This window comes from Bos indicus, chromosome 5 (genome assembly GCF_029378745.1).
Source record: "Bos indicus isolate NIAB-ARS_2022 breed Sahiwal x Tharparkar chromosome 5, NIAB-ARS_B.indTharparkar_mat_pri_1.0, whole genome shotgun sequence".
NCBI lineage: Eukaryota > Metazoa > Chordata > Mammalia > Artiodactyla > Bovidae > Bos > Bos indicus.
Window position 1 is genome coordinate 101746765 of NC_091764.1, and position 19731 is coordinate 101766495.

At 40.0% G+C, this 19731-nt stretch overlaps 1 protein-coding gene across 4 annotated transcripts in view; it reads right to left on the reverse strand.

Moving 5' to 3' along the window:
- Positions 1 to 16568, reverse strand: part of CLEC4E (C-type lectin domain family 4 member E) — a 28519-nt gene extending 11951 nt beyond the window's left edge. Inside the window, exon 1 of one of the 4 annotated variants that reach the window (XM_019961632.2) lies at positions 16389 to 16568. The gene's annotated coding sequence lies outside the window, so the exon portion shown is untranslated. Of the gene's footprint in view, positions 1 to 3141; positions 3262 to 11990; positions 12382 to 16388 lie in introns of those variants that run through there. The other 3 variants (XM_019961631.2, XM_019961630.2, XM_070790192.1) reach the window with 3 other exon arrangements.
- Between the last annotated feature and the right edge of the window lie 3163 nt (positions 16569 to 19731).

Sequence of the window (19731 nt, forward strand, 5' to 3'; positions counted from 1 at the left end):
CTCCAGATTTTCCATTTAACAGTTATATAGATTATAGAATGATTACAACTTTTACACATTTATTTTATAAACATACACATTTTTAATGTATGCTATCAGCAAATGGCTTTGAACCACAGAGAAACTGTCTAGTGGATGAATTATATGAATTATTAAATAGTGAATCACACTAACTACAGCCCATTATTTATTATTATCAATCAGTAGAAATCAATATGAATGAACAATTATGTTAATAATTTAATGAATATACAATTAGCTGTATATTAATGATTAATAGTTCTGTTTGCATCAACTAAAATATGAAAATGATTTTATCCCCTTTGTTTTACCACTTTTCTCCAAGTTATAAAAATAGTATTTTTGTGTTCAATAATATGAGAAAAATATGACAAGTGAAAGACTTCTATCTATTCTATGTTTAGAAGTCCATACTTCTAAAGCCAATCACTGTTGATTTTTTTTTACATACTTTGAGAGATTAAAAAAAAAATTATTTATTTATTTTTGGCTGCACCGGGTCTTTGCTGCTGAGGATGGGCTTTCTCTAGTTGTGATGAGCAGGGGCTAGATTTTGGAAATCTACCACATTTTCCTGAAGCTGACATAAGCAGTATGACATAAGCTCTCTTGGCCTGTAACCCAAATTTGATGTTTATTTGGAGTACCATCTCATCTTCTGTCATCCCCTTCTCCTCCTGCCTTCAATCTTTCCCAGCATCAGGGTCTTTTCCAGTGAGTCAGTTCTTCACATCAGGTGGCCAAATTATTGGAGTTTCAGCTTCAGCATTAGTCCTTCCAATGAATATTCAGGACTGATTATGAAGACAAGATGGTTGGATGGCATCACCAACTCGATGGACATGAATTTGAGTAAGCTCCGGGAGTTGGTTCTGGACAGGAAAACCTGGCATGCTGCAGTCCATGGGGTTGCAAAGAGTCAGATAGGACTGAGTGACTGAACTGAACTGAACTGGAGTACCATAAATCTATATCAATGCAATTCTTGTAAATATTTAAATCTTGACTATCTACTATGAAAATTAGGGATTATAATGCATAGTTTATAATGCTGATTTTAATATTGAAATGTGTCAATATAAAGTGATTTTCTTATGCACATATAAGAAAGTAAAAGATGAATCAGTTACATTCCTTCCCTCTGCCTATTGAGAAAGCTCATCCCGATTATAAAACCTGGTGCTGGGAACTTCCCTGATGGTCCCATGGTTGAGAATCTGCTTTCCAGTGCAGGAGACACAGGTTTGATCCCTGGTGGTGGAAGTAAGATTCCACATGCTGTGGGGCAACTAAGCCCATGGGTTGCAGCTAAGACCTCACACAGTCAAATAAATAAATAAATAAATATTTTAAAACACCAAACATAGTGCTTTTTATTATAGCTTTGCTTTTAACTGTGAAAAGTGAAAGGGAAAGTCACTCAGTTGTGTCCGATTCTTTGTGACTCCATGGACTATACAGTCCGTGGAATTCTCCAGGCCAGAATACTGGAGCAGGTAGCCATTCCCTTCTCCAGGGGATCTTCCCAACCCAGGGATTGAACCCAGGTCTCCGGCATTGCAGATTCTTTACCAGCTGAACCATCAGGGAAGCCTGTTTTAAACGGTATTCAAATAGAAAAACTGTAAGGTATAAATTGATAAACATAATATGAATTCTGAAGATCAGGATCAAAGAATAAATCATATTGTGCATATTGCAAATCAGTCTTGAATATTTATTGGAAGGACTGATGTTGAAGCTGAAACACTGATACTCTGGCCACTTGATGTGAAGAAATGACTCATTTGAAAAGACCCTGATGCTGGGAAAGATTGAGGGCGGGAGAGAAGGGGATGACAGAGGATGAGATGGTTGGATGGCATCACCGACTCAATGGACATGAGTTTGAGTAAACTCTGTGAGTTTGTGATGGACAGGGAAGTCTGGTGTGCTGCAGTCCATGGGGTTGCAAAAAGTTGGACATGACTGAGCAACTGAACTGAACTGAACTGAGCTGTGCATATTGCTAATTCATGTAGTTCATTTCATTATAATGTATACCTGACTTTATAATGTTGAACTTACAACCCTTTATCATTAATATTTAAAAAATAAAATCCAAATATCTGCAGCAATAAATAAATAAACAAACCTGAAATTTTGTCTCAAGTCAATTATTTTCACTGTAATTTAATATCAAAGCCTTATTGTTAAAATGTAACACAAGGACATGACAATATAGGAACATTAATTACTCAATAGAGCAGGTGAAACATGACTCTTGTGACAGTCATATTGCAATTTTTTCTTCTGAGACAAACACTTCCTCTTCCTTATGGGAGAGTAGAGAATAAGATATTTTAGGCTACTTCACTTTTCTTTAATCCTTTCTTATTCACATTCTTGAATAACTGTGAAACCGTCTTCCTATATCAAATATGATTTTTCATGAATTTTGTTGAATGAGATTTTGGAACTTTTCTCCCTTATGAAATTTTGAGGTGACAAAATTGATATTCTGCTGTTAATTTATCTTTGTAAGATGTGAATAATTCCCAAATAGAATTCATCTTAAAAGATCTAAATGGAAATTAAGTGTCAAAACTATTTTATTTTTAAAGAGCATTTTGTCTAACAGAGGTATTCTACAAAGATTAGAATTATGATATAATTAATTTTTATTGCATTCATAGTTTTCAAATTTTATAAATGTGTGTAAGTATGTTATTTAACTTTTTATGAATGATTGTATTAATGTTATTTATACATGTTTCACTTTTAGTATACCTACTATCAATTTCCTTGTTAATTTTATCATTTTAAAATAAAGAACTTTTATAATAACTACTATTTAACATTAATAGTTCAGAGTTTTTAAGGAGAGTGAAAATGACCATCACAAGTTAGCACAGATATAAGGAGTTACCCATTTATAAATGTTTATGCCTCCAAAACATTAGCTTTAAAAAATAATAAAGTAATCTTTAAGTTATTTAGAATATATATTTTCTCATAGAAATAAATACGTCCTCAAATCAACACCTGGAAAATCCCATGGACAGAGGAGCCTGTCAGGCAACAGTCAAGAATCACACAGAGTTGGACAGGACTGAAGCGACTTAGCACATATGCACTCACCAATCAACACAAAAACTTGTTTAACCCATCAGAATTTTGAGGTGTTTGCTAGGACCTTGTTCAGACTATCTTTTTGTAAATGGAGAGAGGTATTGTGCATTTACATAGAATAACTTGAGTCACTATTAACTTGCCAACCAGGTGACAGAGCAGTCAACTCAGCGTGTGTGGACTATGACATAACTTCATTATTTCCAAACAATGCCCTCTACCGTGCTGTGTCAAAATTCTCTTTTCTGCTGAGTAGCAGATATTTTAATATCTTGGCAGATCCTTTGGTTTTCAGGTCACTTTCACTAGGCAAATTGTGAAACTTGTCTAACCCATCTTAAAGCTGATTTTATATATCTTACGTTCATTTTCCTCTTTCTCCAATGGATCTTCTAACCTGCTGAGCCACAGGCATGGGCCATGGCCTGAGGAGTCTGCAGCCAAGAAAGGAGAATGTATTCTGCCCTTTGTTTTTAAAATATATATATTTATATACATATAGCTTCCCTGGTGGCTCAGATGGTAAAGAATCTACCCACATGGTGGGAGACCAGGTTTGCTCCCTGGATCAAGAAGATCCCCTGGAGAAGGAAATAGCAACCCATTCCAGTTTTCTTGCCCAGAGAAATCCATGAACAGAGGAGCCTGGTGGGTTAAATTCCATGAGATCACGAAGAATCAGACATGAATGAGCAACTAACACACACACACACACACACACACACACACACACATTTGGTTGTAACAGGTCTTAGTTGTGGCCCTCAAGATCTTTGATTTTCATAGCATTCAGGATCTAGTTGCAGCATGTGAGATCTAGTTCCCTGCACAGGGATCCAACCTGGGCCCCCTGCATTGGGAGGGCAGAACCTTAGCCACTGGATCACCAGGGAAGTCTCTGTTCTGCTCTTTGAATAACTTCCCTCTTCAAAATATCCCCCTCCTTTCAGCTTCTGCATTTGGTCTCTCTGTTTCAGGGCAGAGAGAGGAGAGAAGTCATGCTATGCTTTTGTCCCGTGATTCCTGGCGAGGGAGCATTGGCTGAGGCTTATTTTGGTTCCTCTCCCTGCTAGTGGTGTAATGTGCAGTTTGGGCTCATTTTCTTGGAGGCATGTTTCAGTTTTTGTCTCTACCACCTAGTACTGCCTCAGAGAAATAAATTCCCCATTTATAATTTTACACCCATAGTTCAGGGTAAGAAATTCCCTCCCTTGGAAGCTGTCTGAGCAGCCAGGTAGCTCCTTTGTTCTTGTTTACACTCTTGAGTTCCTTCATGTGAAGTCAAGGAAACCAGGGGTCTTCTTTTCCCTCTTTTTCTTTCCAGGCACACTACATCAGGCAGCACTTTCTCTGGCTGGTATATACAGCTCCATCAGCCTCTTGCTTTCAGAAAGTACAAATTGTCTGTATAAATTATCACCAAATTGTAGGGAATGTGTCAAGCTTTCCCAGAACAACTCAGGAAGCTTTCCCACCAACTTCAGGTGGTGAAGAACAACTTCACCATCTCCATTAGACTATAAGCTCTATGAGGACAGAGAATTAACTAGTTTGTTCATTACTGTATTCCACGGGCAGGGAACACGTAAGACATCATAGGTGTTCATCATAGACAGTTTTTTTAAGCTTTGACATTTATTTATTTTTGGCCGTGCTGGGTCTTCGCTGCTGCGTGGACTTTTGTCTTGCTGCAGTGAGCGGGAGTATTCTCTAGCTGTAGTGAACCGGCTTCTCATGTGGTGGCTTCTCTTGCTGTGGAGCACAGTTTCCAGGGTGATTGGGCTTCAGTAATTGCAGGTCCTAGAGCACAGACTCAGTAGTTGTGGCACGTGGGCTTAATTGCTATGAAGTATGTGGGATCTTCCTGGAGCAGGGGTCGAAACCAAGTCTCCTGTATTAACAGGCAGATTCTTTACCACTGAGCCACTGGGGAAACCCCAATATTCTTTTTCTTGAAAGAATAAACAAAATAATATCAAGAATTGGTTTTTTAAAAAATCTTTAATACAGGTTGGATAACATCAGGTTTCAATTAACCAAATAACTGATAGCCTAGTGGCTATAAACTGGTGGTAATTTGGCTTGCTTCCCATTGAGGATATGCTGTAATGTCCAGACATTTTTGGCTTCCCTGGTGGCTCAGTGGTAAAGAATCTACCCAAAATGCAGGAGATGTAGTTTTTCAGTTTTTTATTTATTTTTCTGGCCAAGAAATTCCTTTGTACAGTTCATTTCTTCTTTTTTTGTTTAAAAATGTTTATTTATTTACTTGACTGCACCAGGTCTTAGTTGCAGCATGTAGGTTCTTCGATCTTCATTGCAGTGTGTGGGATCTAGTTTCCTTACTAGGGATCCAGGCCTGCTGCATTGGGGGCTCGGAGTTTTAGCTGCTAGATCCTCAGGTCATTTCTTATTTTTCAGTAATAAACCAATCCTTCATATAAATCTTTAAAGGGAGAAGGCAGGTGGACTGGGAAGGGACTGGGCTTCCCCCTCTGGTGGGTCTTCTCAACTGAAAGTGCACGAGAGCAAGTGCCTCCAACTTCTTGATTGCTGGAGCTCAACTTGGAGTTGGCCATGGTGGCAGCTGTGGCTGCAGTGGTATGGTAGCCTACTCCAAATAATAGAGTCATTGGAAATAACTGATACTCAGAAACTGCTGCACCAGTGAATTTTTTTTTTTCCTTAATTGAAGGAAAAATGGTAGCTTAGAGGTAAAGAATCTGTCTGCCAACACTGGAGATGCGGGAGACGTGAGTTCCATCTCTGGGTTGAGACGATCCGCTGGAGGAGGAAATGGCAACCCGCTCCAGTATTCTTGCCTAGAGAATCCCATGGACAGAGAAGCCTTGCGGGCTACAGTCCATGGGGTCGCAGAGAGTTGGACGCAACTGAGTGAATAACACTTTTACTTTCAAGCAGAATGTGGATGATAACCAAAGCAGGTCACAGAGGAGGAGTATAGTGGGGGAAGGGAAGAAGGGAGGAGGGAGAAATAAGGTGTTTGGAACAGGTGGAGACTGAAGGTCATTGTAAAGACTTTTTCTGTCAGACTGAAATGGAGAACGATTATAGGATTTTGAGCAAAAGACTGACACAATCTGACTCAAGTTTCAAAAAAAATTCACTCTCAGAATAATCTGAAGGGAGACAAAAAGAAGCAGAGCAACTTGCCAGGATGTTATTACTGTCATAAGCAAGGGGAATCTAAATACTAGTATTGTTTAAATCTGAGGATAGACAGAATGTGATGATTAATCTAATGTGTCAATTTGACTGCATCATGGGATACCCAGACATTTAACTAAACAGTATTTCTGCATGTGTCTGTGTCATTATCATCATTTCACTGATTCTCATCAGATCCCCTGGAGAAGGGAATGGCTACCCACTCTTGTATTCTGGCCAGGAGAATTCAGTGGACAGAGGACCCTGGCAGGCTATAGTCCATGGGGTTGCAAAGAGTCGGACAAGACTGAGCAACTTTCACTCACTTACTCATTTATCTGTGACTATACTGAATCCACACTTTTACCTAAATTTCTTCTTTTTTTGGACCATGTCACATAGCTTGTGGGATCTTAGTTTCCACACCAGGGATCAAACTCTGACCTTCAACAGTGAAAGTACAGAGTCCTAACCACAGGACCACCAAGAACGTGTTCAGTTGCTTCAGTTGTGCCCGACTTGTTGCAAACCCATGGACAGAGGAGCCTGTTCATGGGATTTTCCTGGCAAGAATACTGGAGTAGGTTGCCATTTCCTCCTCCAGGGGGGACTGCCAGAAAGTTCCCTAGCTAAATTTCATATAATTTTGAGTCCAATGAAATAATTGAATGACTGCCTTGTACCAAATGATGTGTTAAGAACTATGAATGCTGTGTAATTGAACAAAATAAAGTGATGAGAGAATAAACCGCAAACAAGGTAAATAAATTTCGCTTCTGTATAATTTCTTTCCTGGAATAATGGTGCCCTCGTGTGGCTCTAGCTGGCTGTCAAATCATTTCTCAATTACTTTAGGAGTTCAGGGTGCTTATTATGAAATGCTGTGACTTATTTGTCTGCATGCATGCTAAGTCACTTCAGTCATGTCCAGCTCTGTGTGACCCTATGGAGTGACCTGTAACCTGCTAGGTTTCTCTGTCCCTGGGATTCTCCAGACAAGAATACTGGAGTGGGTTGCCATACCCTCCTCCAAGGGATCTTGCTGACCCAGGGATTGAACCCTTGTGTCTTATGTCTCCTGCATTGAGTGCCACCTGGGAAACTTGATGTATTTGTTTAGTAATGTTAAATTATAATGCAGAAATTCACATTAAACTTTCTTCTCACTCTGTATTTGGTGATAGAACATCTGTACGTGTGTACACAGCTCATTCTCATTATTCAGCGTCCTTATATCATATGATATCACTGGGAACGTGGAAATGGAGACCACTGAACTGCTCTCCTAGTGATAACACAAGGGTTAGGTTGCTATGAGGCTCTGGTCACATTTTTGTCAACGGATTGATATAAAAATCTGGCTTATGTGTTTTCTATTAAAAACATCTTATTTAATATATTTTGTTATAAATTAGATAACAAGTAAAGACCCACTGTTTAGCACAGGGATCTCTATTCAATACTCTGTAATGGCCTATATGGGAAAAGAATCTAAAAAAGAGTGGCTATATGTACATGCATGGCAGATTCACTTTAATGGACATCTGAAACCAACAGAGCATTGTAAATTATATCCCGACAAAAATTAAATGTATATGTTAATTATATATATATATATTTAATTATATATATATAATTAATTATATATATATGTCCATTAAAGTGAATCTGCCATGCATGTACATATATCCATTCTTTTTTAGATTCTTTTCCCATATAGGCCATTACAGAGTATTGAATAGAGATCCCTGTGCTAAACAGTGGGTCTTTACTTGTTATCTAATTTATATATATATATAATTATATATATATTTAATATATATTTTAATTTTTATGAGAGGCCTGGCATGCTGTAGTGCATGGAGTCTCAGAGTCAGACACGACTGGATGACTGAACAACAATAAGAATGCTTGACTGGATCACACGACAGAATTTTACCAAGAAGCTAAGGGTGTGAATTCCTTGGTAATTCCATTACTTAACTTGACATACTTAGAAGTCAAGTTTGACCCTAAAGAATTGGCTTCACAACAATTCTCTGTTTTTCTATTTTTCTTTCATTGTAATAATGAAGGCCACTACCTTCTGAAGCAAAGATTCCTTCATAGCAGAATTGGTTTTTTCCAGAATTTGTTTTTCACATTCTAAAATTTAAGAATGTGGTTTAATGTCACTGGATGTGGGAGTGATGTTCTGAAATTCCCATAATAGAATGATCTATTGTTCCTTTTTACACAAGTTGTTTCATAGACTCAGGGCAAGTTGTCAAGTGGGTGAACTTTTTTTCTCTCCTTTCAGTTTTCCTCATTTATTTTCAAGATGCCAGTTATTTTGCTATGTCCTAACAGCTCCTCTCCAGAGAAGGCAATGGCAACCCACTCCAGTACTCTTGCCTGGAAAATCCCATGGATGGAGGAGCCTGGTAGGCTGCAGTCCATGGGGTCGCTAGGAGTCGGACACGACTGAGTGGCTTCACTTTCACTTTTCACTTTCATGCATTGGAGAAGGAAACGGCAACCCACTCCAGTGTTCTTGCCTGGAGAATCCCAGGGACGGGGGAGCCTGGTGGGCTGCTGTCTATGGGGTCGCACAGAGTCGGACACGACTGAAGCGACTTAGCAGCAGCAGCAGCAACAGCTCCTCTCATAACGGAAATGGATATTTTTCCAAAGATACTTACTTCTTTCATAAAAGTTAGCTTTTTCAAAAGTTATATTTTAGCCATTTGGCCATTGAGCATGTATAACGCCAACCGGGAGTTCCTGTTTAATCACTGAGATAACCACTTACCTAGTGTAACAACAATAACAATACAATAACAATTGTATATTGTTATGCTGTGGAATTTATTTCATGCCCAGTAATAATGCCTAGAAGGTTTCCCTTGGGCCTGCTTTTGCCTAGTTTTTTTTGCCTAGAGTTTTTACTAGTTTTGGGCTTAACAGATTAACAATCTCAACCAATAGGGTTTTCCTCAATTTTATATTTTGAGGGGTTGGGAGAAAGTGGGTTATCTCAAGTTATAGTTTTTGTTCTTATTCAAAGAGAAAAAGAATTATTTTATAATCATTGCTGCTTTCAGAATGGTTCAGCAGAAATAGTACCTGGAATATTTTTTTTCATTGAAGTTAACTTGTCAATCAGTAAAGCTGAACCATTTAGTCTAAAAAGTGCTTGCTTGTTTTTCTTTTTTTTTTTTTTGCTTTATTGGATTGACCATTGTTTGACTGGATTTATTGTATGAGTTCATGGCTTTGGCTTGGTGCTTCTAAGTTTTTAGCCTTGAACTTGTATTCTCTGACATTCTGACTTCATTCAGCATCCACCTCGAGGCAGCAATGTGAAACTTAAGGCATGTTGAAACCTGAAGGAACAGTGGGAATTCCCACTCACATCTCTCCCCGGGCCTCTCAATTGCCTCTCTCTAGAGGTGAGGACTGAGCGACTGAACTGAACTGAACTGAGAGGTGAGGAATCTTCCAGACAGGTGCAGACTCACAGGACAGAAACTTCTCAATGACTGTAAGTTTTGTCAGAAAGTAAAGAAAAAAAAAATGAGTAAAAAAATGAAAACAATGGAAGTCACAGGCCCTGTGGGAAGGACCAACTCTTGCATCTGTTTTCAGATCAAGTATATTCTCAGAGGAGGCCTCTCTTGAGGCATAATTATGAAGTTGCTAAAGTTTGTTTTAGTAGTCATCAGCACAGTTCCCTTTCTGATTGTTGGCATGTGTTTTCCTAGCCTGCGCAGAGCTTTTATTTCATGGCCTAGTCTTGAACATCACTTTAAACCATCACCAGTTAAATCAAGCCTTTCAATTAAATGAAATTAAATTAAACCTTTAAATTGGAACAATTGATTCTCTCTTCCTGTTCCTTCCAGGTTTGTGTCCACTGACTAAGCTGAGATGTTCTTCACTGTTACAGATGAAGAGTTATGGGTCCAATTTAGTGTAGTACCTCAAATGGCTAATGCAAGAAACTGTAGGAATGTCAGTCACACTGATAGGTGGTAGGAAATTAAAGTATCTCCAGTAAAACTTCCTTTGGCACATATTAACTCATATTTTTTCTGATAAGTCTGTTCCTCTTACATGTGGTGTTTTCTCTCTACCCCAGTGCTCTGCACTGAGTCTGATCTGATACTTAGTGACTGTCTGAAAAACAAATATTCTTGCCTTGAGAACCTCATAATCAGTATGAAAAGGCAAAAAGACAGGACACTGAAAGATGAACTCCCCAGGTCGGTAGGTGCCAAATATGCTATTGGAGATCACTGGAGAAATAACTCCAGAAAGAATGAAGAGAAGAGAAACCAAAGCAATAACAACACCCAGTTGTGAATGTGACTGGTGATGGAAGCAAGGTCCCATGCTGTAAAGAGCAATGTTGCATAGGAACTTGGAATGTTAGGTCCATGAATCAAGGCAAATTGGAAGTGATCACACAGATGGCAAGAGTGAATATCGACATTTTAGGAATCAGCAAACTAAAATGGACAGGAATGGGTGAATTTAACTCAGGTGACCATATGCCCACTACTGCGGGCAAGAATCCCTTAGAAGAAACGGAGTAGCCATCATAGTCCACAAGAGTCCAAAATGCAGTACTTGGATGCAATCTCAAAATCGACAGAATGATCTCTGTTCGTTTCCAAGGCAAACCATTCAGTATCACATTAATCCAAGTCTATGCCCCGACCGGTAACACTGAAGAAGCTGAAGTCGAACAGTTCTATGAAGACCTACAAGACCTTCTAGAACTAACACCCCCAAAAGATGTTCTTTTCATTATAGGGGACTGGAATGCAAAAGTAGGAAGTCAATAAACACCTGGAGTAACAGGCAAATTTGGCTTTGGAGTACAGAATGAAGCACGGCAAAGGCTAATAGAGTTTTGCCAAAAGAGCACACTAGTCATAGCAAACATCCTCTTCCAATAACACAAGGGAAGACCCTGCACATGGACATCACCAGATGGTCAATAGTGAAATCAGATTGATTATATTCTTTGCAGCCAAAGATGGAGAAGCTCTATACAGTCAACAAAAACAAGACCAGGAGCTGACTGTGGCTCAGATCATGAACTCCTTATTGCCAAATTCAGGCTTAAATTGAAGAAAGTACGGAAAACTACTAGACCATTCAGGTATGATCTAAATAAAATCCCTTACCATTATACAGTGAAAGTGAGAAATAGATTTAAGGGACTAGATCTGATAGAGTGCCTGATGAACTATGGGTGGAGGGAGGTTCGTGACATTGTACAGAAGACAGGGATCAAGACCATCCCCAAGAAAAAGAAATGCAAAAAAGCAAAATGACTGTCTGAGGAGGCCTTACAAATAACTGTGAAAAGAAGAGAAGTGAAAAGCAAAGGAGAAAAGGAAAGATATACCCATTTGAATGCAGAGTTCCAAAGAATAGCAAAGAGAGATAAGAAACCCTTCCTCAGTGATCAGTGCAAAGAAATAGAGGAAAACAACAGAATGGGAAAGACTAGAGATCTCTTCAAGAAAATTAGAGATACCAAGGGAACATTTCATGCAAAGATGGCCTTGATAAAGGACAGAAATGGTATGGACCTAACAGAAGCTGAATATATTAAGAAGAGCTGGCAAGAATACACAGAAAAACTATACAAAAAAGATCTTCACGACACAGATAATCACAATGGTGTGATCACTCACCTAGAGCCAGACATCCTGGAATGTGAAGTCAAGTGGGCCTTAGGATGCCGGGAGCCGGCGAGAGACATTCCACTCGTGACAAAGGTCATGAGGAAGGAGGCTCGGCATACGCAAAGGCGGGATGGAGCCTCGGGAGTCCCCCCGGATATTCTCTAGCATCTTCCCCCCAAAACCAGAGTCTGCCTACTTTATTGCTTTGTGCTCTCACCTCTGACTTTACTGGGGGCTGTCCCCCACCACCATCTCGCTCTCTCTGTCAAAGAGTTAACTTACAGCTCCAATTAATAAAGTTCCTGGGCAACTAGGAGTGTTTAAATCCAAACCCCTCAGATGGCTCTCTAACTCGCCTGACAAGTTTACCCGGACTCCTACAGCTATGCATAAGATTGTTTACAGTCTCCCAGCCTCGAGAGGCATGGGAAGCTTAAGATATTCAAATAGCTTAGAGCCTCTCAGAGAGTTAGAAACTGTCAGAATAAAACTAGTAAAAGATTTCATTGATGAACCAATGCTTGCTGCCAAGTTTCCGCATCCCCTGAATTGTATCCTTGAATGTGTATTAATTAATATAGTTGGTATGTAGAAAAAATAAGTAGTGGCCTTGGTATTAGTAACTTTAGACCCTTAAGGTAATAAATTCTTTCCTTTGTTGTAAACCCATTACACATCTGCCCTATAGGAATGCAATTTTATCTTCGGAAGATGGTGCCAAACCTTAAAATAATTACTCTTAGAGAAAATAAGTCTTACGGTTGATAAGCCTTTGTCAAGAGCCATAAAATGTTAATAGGCCTTCTGGCCAGAAGATGATGTAAATCACCTAAACCATTTGTATACGATAAATTTGCAGGAAAGAAACCCTGGTTTTTGATCAGGATCAAAAACTGCTGACTTTGCATCCCTTATTATCATCTATGTGTAACTTTGGGTATATAAGCCCCTGTTAAAAATAAAGCTACGGGCCTTGCTCACCAGAGCTTGGTCTCCCCATGTCATTCTTTCTTTTCACATCCTGGCTGAAGTCTCCATCTGGAGCGCGGAGGTCCTCTGCGACCATTTATTTGCCTGGGCTTCTAAGACCCACTCGAGAAGGTGTCTAAGGTGGGGCACCTTCCGCTATTCGAGAGGGCGCCTGCGGCCTCCGTGGTCAGAGCTAACCTGGTTATATTGTCACAGGTTATATTGATTTTCCACGTAAACCAAGCTACTCAGCCTCTTTTCTCCACTGAATTTTCCTACTGAGCTATCCTCATTCTATTACTCTTTATATCTCTAATTAACGTTTGAATAGGTCGCCGACGCCGTCTCCCCTTCGAATACCCTGGATCAGCCGGGGCTGGACCTCGGCATTAGGAAGCATCACTATGAACACAGATAGTGGAGGTGATAGAATTCCAGTTGAGCTATTTCAAATCCTGAAAGATGATGCTGTGAAAGTGCTGCACTCAATATGCCAGCAAAGTTGGAAAACTCAACAGTGGCCACAGGACTGGAGTCAGTTTTCATTCCAATTCCAAAGAAAGGCAATGCCAGAGAATGTTCAAACTACTTCACAATTGCACTCATCTCACAAGCTGGCAAAGTAATGCTCAAAATTCTCCAAGCCAGGCTTCAGCAGTACGTGAACTGTGAACTTCCAGATGTTCAAGCTGGTTTTAGAAAAGGCAGAGGAACCAGAGGTCAAAATGCCAACATCTGTTGGATCATGGAAAAAGCAAGAGAGTTCCAGAAAAACATCTATTTCTGCTTTATTGACTATGCCAAAGCCTTTGACTGTGTGGATCACAATAAACTGGAAAATTCTTCAAGAGATGGGAATATCAGACCACCTGACCTGCTTCTTGAGAAACCTGTATGCAGGTCAGGAAGCAACTGTTAGAACCGGACATGGAACAACAGACTGGTTCCAAATAGGAAAAGGAGTATGTCAAGGCTGTATATTGTCACCCTACTTATTTAACTTATATGAATAGTACATCATGAGAAACACTGGGCTGGATGAAGCACAAGCTGTGGCTTAAAGCTCAACATTCAGAAAATGAAAATCATGGCATCTGGTCTCATTACTTCATGGCAAATAGATGGGGAAACAGTGGAAACAGTGCCAGACTATTTTGGGGGGCTCCAAAATCACTGCAGATGGTGAGTGCAGCCATGAAATTAAAAGATGCTTATTCCTTGGAAAGAAAGTTATGACCAACCTAGACAACATATTAAAAAGCAGAGACATTATTTTGCCAACAAAGGTCCATCTAGTCAAGGCATTGGTTTTTCCAGTAGTCATGTATGGATGTGAGAGTTGGACTATAAAGAAAGCTGAGCACCAAAGAATTGATGCTTTTGAACTGTGGTTTTGGAGAAGACTCTTGAGAGTCCCTTGGACTGCAAGGAGATCCGACGAATTCATCCTTAACCCAATCAGTCCTGAATATTCATTGGAAGGACTGATATTAAAGCTGAAGCTTCAATACTTTGGCCACCTAATGTAAGGAACTGACTCACTGGAAAAGACCCTGATGCTGGGAAAGATTGAAGGTGGGAAAAGAAGGGGAAGACAGAGAATTAGATGGCTGGATGGCATCACTGACTCAATGGACATCAGTTTGAATAAACTCTGGGAGTTGGTGATGGACAGGGAGGACTGGCGTGCTGCAGTCCATGGGGTCACAAAAGAATCAGACATGACCGAGGGACTGAACTGAATTGAACTGATAAACCTGTGGGCTTCTGCTTCTAAAGAGATTATCCTGTGAATAAAGGACATAAACTTGCATAAATATTAATCCTATATAATACATATCATTGTTCATTTTATTTAAAAAAATTTAAATTTCTATGCAATTTTAAAAGTTCCTTTCCATTTATAGTTACTACAAAATATTGGCATTATCATTTACTGTCTCTTTTCTGTGAAACCCCTTTGTTACTGAGATTTCTGATTATATTTCCTTCCACAAAACACCACTTAAAAAATAATTGTATTTATGTGTTTATTTTTGGCTGTGCTGCGTCTTTGTTGCTGCATGGGTTTTTCTCTAGTTTCAGACAGTGGGAGTTGTGGTGTGCAGATGTCTCATGGCAGAGGCTTCTCTCGCTGCAGAATACAAAGAAACTCAGTTGTTGTGGTTCCTGGGCTCTAGAGCCCAGGCTTAATAGTTGTGGTGCACAGGCTTAGTTGCTCTGTGCCATGTGGGATCTTCCCAGATCTGGGACTGAGCTCATGTCTCCTTCATTGGCAGGCAGATTCTTTACCACTGAGTCACCAGGGAAGCCCCACCACTTTTTTTAGTGTAATTTTTATTGAGATATAAATGGCATATTACATTGTGTAAATTTAAGGTGTACAACATGTTGATCTGACACATTTACATATTGCAACATGATTATCACCAAGCACTAGCTAATACTTCTGTGAATGTGAAAGCATTAGTCTCTCAGGCATGTCTGACTCCTTGTGACCCCATGGAATGTAGCCTGCCAGGTTCCTCTGCCCATGGAATTCTCCAGGCCAGAAAACTGGAGTGGGTGCTGGATAATATTTAATTTGGTGGCTCAGCAGTAAAGAATCTGCTGCCAATGCAGGCAGGAGCAGCAGGAGACGCAGGTTGGATCCTTGGGTTGGGAAGATTCCACTGAGAAGGGAATGGCAGCCCACTCCAGTAGTCTTGCCTGGAGAATACCATGGACAGAGGAGCCTGGAAGCTTCAGTCCATGGGGTTGCAGAAAAGTCGGACATGGCTTAGCAACTAAATGACAACATTTTCTAATTACATATTTGGTAAAAGACACATTTATACATGCAAAGAACTCAAAATTCAATAATAAAATAAATAATACAATTCTAAAAATGGGCAAACTTATTAGACTTGAACCAGACATTTTGCTGAAGAAGACTGACCAATAGCAATTAAACAGATGAAAAGAAGCTGTGTACCATTAGTTGTTAGAGAAATGGAAGTCTAAATCTTAATGAGAGATCACTCTTTACCTATTAGAATGTGTAATTTAAAAGTTTGACTATTCCAAATATTAGCAAGGATGTGGAGTGACTGGAATGCTCATACACTGTTGCCAAGAATGTACAATAATACAACCACTTTGCAAAACCATTTGATAGTTTCTTAAAAATGTAAACAAACCCTTGAAATTATTTACACATATGACTCAGCCATCCCACATCTAGTTTTTTTGTTTTTTAAAAATATTTCTTTGGCTGCACTGGGTCTTAGTTGTGGCATGCAGGATCTAGTTCCCTGACCAGGGGTCAAACCTGGGCCACTTGCATTGGGAGTGTGGAGTCTTAGCTACTGGACCACCGGGGAAGTCCTGCCCACTCCTAGGATTTTACCCAAGAAAAGATAAGTGCATTGCTGCTGAGACCCTTTGGTACTTATTTACCTGACTGCAGCAAAACCTGAAGCCTGCTCTTGAGCTGTCAATATCAACTGATAATAGAACATCTGTCAGCCCAGGTGCTTGAACGACTATACAGGGTAGAGCTTCATACTCTTCTCACCCCGATGGTTGTCGAAATGTTGTGGAATCTGGAGTTGCAAAACACACCCCGGAGGACACTCAAGACAGTGGCATAGTTTATTATGCCAGCGGGTCCAAGGGGAATCAGTTCCCAACAAGGACCCTAATGTTTCTGAGAGGCCCAGTTTTATACCCCACACTATGTGACTAGTTACATGTTAGCAAACTTTTTGTTGTATATGACTAAGTTTCACAACAAGTAGGTGCTAGGAGAACAAACAACTAATGTTAAGGGGAGGGGGGGAATAATTACATCAAGGGGGATGTCTCCATGGTTAATCTCACACGGGCAGCCTGACCTCAACTACAATATCTGTTTGCCATCTGTAGGGAGGGAAGTCTCCAGGAGACCTGGTTTTCATTAGCAACAGTTTCCTCAGTCTTGGACAGGGTTCAGGCCCAGTTTGCATTCTGTTTTTAAGATGGATGATAAGCTTCAAGATGGATTCTCTCCTGCTTTTCTCACACTGGCCCCAACAGGATATGTAGTGTGAGTGAGAAATCCATTCTTTTATGATTTTAAGTCACTAAGCCTGAGGCTATTTACTGCCATAGCATAGATCTGCCTGTTGAATACAATTACCGAGCTTTAAGTTTTTCTAGCTTCTCACAGGTTTTTGCTGTTTCCTGAGCTTTATTTGGGCTTCCCAGATGGCACTAGTAGTGAACCCACCTGCCAATGCAGGAGGCACAAGAGACTCGGGTTTGATCCCCGGGTCAGGAAGATCTGGAGGAGGAAATGGCAACCCACTCCAGTATTCTTGCCTGGGAAGTCTCATGGACAGAGAAGCCTGTTGGGCTATAGTCCATGGGGTTGCCAAGAGTCTATGACTTAGTGACTGAGCACAAGAGAAATAATTTACTCTCTTGAGTTTGCTGTGACATTCAGTTCAGTTCAGTTGCTCAGTCGTGTCAGACTCTTTGTGACCCCATTACTCTGCATTCAAATGGGTATATCTTTTTCTCCTTTGCTTTTCACTTCTGTTATTTTCACAGCGATTTGTAAAGCCTCCTCAGACAGCCATTTTGCTTTTTTGCATTTCTTTTTCTTGGGGATGGTCTTGATCCCTGTCTCCTGTACAATGTCACAAACCTCCACCCATAGTTCATCAGGCACTCAGATCTAGTCCCTTAAATCTATTTCTCACTTTCACTCTCTAGTGGTTTTCCCTACTTTCTTCAATTTAAGCCTGAATTTGGCAATAAGGAGTTCATGATCTGAGCCATAGTCAGCTCCTGGTCTTGTTTTTGCTGACTGTATAGAGCTTCTCCATCTTTGACTGCAAAGAATATAATCAATCTGATTTCGCTATTGACCATCTGGTGATGTCCATGTGTAGGGTCTTCTCTTGTGTTGTTGGAAGAGGGTGTTTGCTATGACCAGTGTGTTCTCTTGGCAAAACTCTATTAGCCTTTGCCCTGCTTCATTCCATATTCCAAGGCCAAATTTACCTGTTACTCCAGGTGTTTCTTGACTTCCTACTTTTGCATTCCAGTCCCCTATAATGAAAAGAACATCTTTTTTGGGTGTTAGTTCTAGAAGGTCTTGTAGGTCTTCACAGAACCATTCAACTTCAGCTTCTTCAGCATTATTGGTCTGGGCATAGACTTGGATTAATGTGATATTGAATGGTTTGCTCTGGAAACGAACAGAGATCATTCTGTCGATTTTGAGATTGCATCCAAGTACTGCATTTCAGACTCTTTTGTTGACTATGATGGCTACTTCATTTCTTCTAGGGGATTCTTGCCCAAAGTAGTAGATATAATGGTCACTTGAGTTAAATTCATTAATTCCAGTCCATTTTAGTTCGTTGATTCTTTTTTTTTTTTTTTTTATTGTCTATCTTCTAATTTTAGCCAACCTAGTAGTATCATCTTGTATTTCTCTGATGGCTAATGATGCTGAGTACCTTTTCACGTGCTCACTGGCCACTTGTGTATCTTCTCTGACAAAATTTCTATTCAAATCCTTTGCCTGTTCTTATTTTTTTTTTAATTTTATTTTATTTTTAAACTTTACATAATTGTATTAGTTTTGCCAAATGTCAAAATAAATCCACCACAGGTATACATGTGTTCCCCATCCTGAACCCTCCTCCCTCCTCCCTCCCCATACCATCCCTCTGGGTCGTCCCAGTGCACTAGCCCCAAGCATCCAGTATCGTGCATCGAACCTGGACTGGCAACTCGTTTCTTACATGATATTTTACATGTTTCAATGTCATTCTCCCAAATCTTCCCACCCTCTCCCTCTCCCACAGAGTCCATAAGACTGTTCTATACATCAGTGTCTCTTTTGCTGTCTCATACACCGGGTTATTGTTACCATCTTTCTAAATTCCATATATATGCGTTAGTATACTGTATTTATGTTTTTCCTTCTGGCTTACTTCACTCTGTATAATAGGCTCCAGTTTCATCCACCTCATTAGAACTGATTCAGATGTATTCTTTTTAATGGCTGAGTAATACTCCATTGTGTATATGTACCATAGCTTTCTTATCCATTCATCTGCTGATGGACATCTAGGTTGCTTCCATGTCCTGGCTATTATAAACAGTGCTGCTATGAACATTGGGGTACGCATGTCTCTTTCCCTTCTGGTTTCCTCAGTGTGTATGCCCAGCAGTGGGATTGCTGGATCATAAGGCAGTTTTATTTCCAGTTTTTTAAGGAATCTCCACACTGTTCTCCATAGTGGCTGTACTAGTTTGCATTCCCACCAACAGTGTAAGAGGGTTTAGTTCGTTGATTCTTAAAATGTCGATGTTCACTCTTGCCATCTCCTGTTTGACCACTTCCAATTTGCCTTGATTCATGGACCTAATATTCCAGGTTCCTATGCAATATTGCTCTTTACAGCATGGGACCTTGCTTCCATCACTGGTCACATCCACAACTGGGTGTTGTTTTTGCTTTGGCTCCGTCTCTTCATACTTTCTGGAGTTATTTCTCCAATGATCTCCAATAGCATATTGGGCAACTACCGACCTATGGAGTTCATGGTTCAGTGTCCTATCTTTTTGCCTTTTCATACTGTTCATGGGGTTCTCAAGGCAATACTACTGAAGTGGATTGCATTCCCATCTCCAGTGGACCACATTTTGTCAGAACTCTCCACCATGACCCATCTGTCTTGGGTGGCCCTACAGGGCATGGCTCATAGTTTCATTTAATTAGACAAGGCTGTGGTCCATGTGA